Source organism: Arachis hypogaea, chromosome 16, assembly GCF_003086295.3.
Source record: "Arachis hypogaea cultivar Tifrunner chromosome 16, arahy.Tifrunner.gnm2.J5K5, whole genome shotgun sequence".
NCBI classification, from domain to species: Eukaryota; Viridiplantae; Streptophyta; class Magnoliopsida; order Fabales; family Fabaceae; genus Arachis; species Arachis hypogaea.
The window spans coordinates 74,519,568-74,521,343 of NC_092051.1; the positions used below are offsets into that span (position 1 = coordinate 74,519,568).

General features: G+C 42.1%; 1 non-coding gene across 1 annotated transcript; it reads right to left on the minus strand.

The window, feature by feature from the left end:
- Positions 1 to 793: 793 nt before the first annotated feature.
- On the minus strand, positions 794 to 901 carry LOC112761795 (small nucleolar RNA R71). The gene has a single exon (XR_003182172.1). It is a non-coding gene; the product is annotated as a small nucleolar RNA R71 (small nucleolar RNA).
- Positions 902 to 1,776: the final 875 nt, after the last annotated feature.

Genomic DNA, 1,776 nt, shown 5'->3' on the forward strand with positions numbered 1-1,776 from the left:
TTTGATTTTAATTTTAATTTTGTGACAACCCTTCTAAATTGATAAGTGGATTTTTGGTTGGTTAAGAACTGTACTTGCAACGTATCTCTTATAACAATTTCTTAACTCGCCAATTTCTGCCATGTTAATTTTTGGCGCCGTTACCGGAGAGTTGCAATGGAGTGCTAAATTATTGATTGGATTTTATTTATTTGCATTTTATTTTATTTTGCTACTATGAGCTGCATGTTTCTTTCGTTAAATGACGTGTTAACTTCCTGATCCAAGCTTGCCAGTATTTGATCTTGAGATTGAAAGAACTATCTCAGGAATAAGGCAAGCTCGGCGTCAGTTAGTCCTCTCTGAGGGCGAATCTGAAACGTCACTTGAGGAAGAAACAAGCTCCCTTTCTGCTGATTCGGGTGATTTACGTGTAGGTGACATAGCAGTACCTAGGAGAATTACTATCCAGGAGGCTGGAGCCCCTGATTTTACAATGCAACTATTTCAAGCGCATCACACAGCAGTGGCTATAGACTTTGAAATAAAGACTGCACTACTCAATTTGATGCCTAAGTTTCATGGCCTACCTGCTCAAGAGCCTATCAAGTACCTTAGGGATTTCCAAGCAGCCTGTTCGACTGTCAGGCGTGATGGTGCAGATGAAACTTCTATTCTGTTGAAAGCTTTCCCGTTCTCTCTTGAGGGAAAAGAAAGAGAGTGGTACTACACTCAACCCGCAGCAACTGTTTTTGACTGGGATATGCTCAGAAGAGAATTTTTGGAAAAATTCTTCCCAGCTGAAGTTACTGACAAACTAAGGAAAGACATTTCCATGATTTTTCAGGACGAATCCGAGACTCTCTATGAATACTGGGAGCGCTTTAACAACCTTATGGAAGCATGCCCCCACCATATGATTGACAAGATAGTGTTGTTCGGCTACGTCACACAGGGCATGAAGCCCCAAGATAAGAGCACATTGGAAAGTGCTAGCAATGGGTCTATGAAAAAGTACAAGACCACTGATGAGGCATGGCAATTGATCAGCGACTTAGCTAAATCTACTCGGTATCACAGGCAGAAATAAGGCCGTCCAAAAGCTATTGCAGAAGTATCCTCTAGCAGAGAGACTGCTGCTCTAACTCAGAGTATCTGTGAAATGACCAACTTACTGAAGCAGATGCAATTGAATCAACAATAAGTTCAGCAAGCTCAACCTTCTCCACCACAGCAAAGACAACAGTTAGTCCCACAGAGAGTGTGCGGAATCCGTGATGATAATAGCCATTATACTGATGAATGTCCGCAGCTCCAGCAAGAAGACAACATTGTGGCAGCCACTCATAACTTCTATGACTATCCCAATCAAGGATACAATCAAGGTGGCAATTACAACCACGGATGGCAGGACAATTTGAACCAAGGTTGGAGAGATAATTCTAACCAGGGCTGGAAGGACAACAATAACAGAGGAGGCAGAGACAATCAGGAAAATCAGAGGTGGAATAATAACAATAACAGGAAGCAGAACCAGAACCAACCTTACAGAGCACCTCACCTGAGGCAATTCCAAGGATCACAGCACAACCAACAGTAGTCCTCTCAGATCACTTGTCCTTCTTCATCTTCTAATGATGAGTTACTACAATCTATTGATCGGAGACAACAGGCCATGGAAAACAACTTTACTTCTACTCTAAATGGTCTGAACTCTACCTTGCAAGCTCTTGTCTCATAGATTGGATCAATGAATAACTCTAATAACCAGCCTTTGAGCTCTAGTGGAATCCCCTC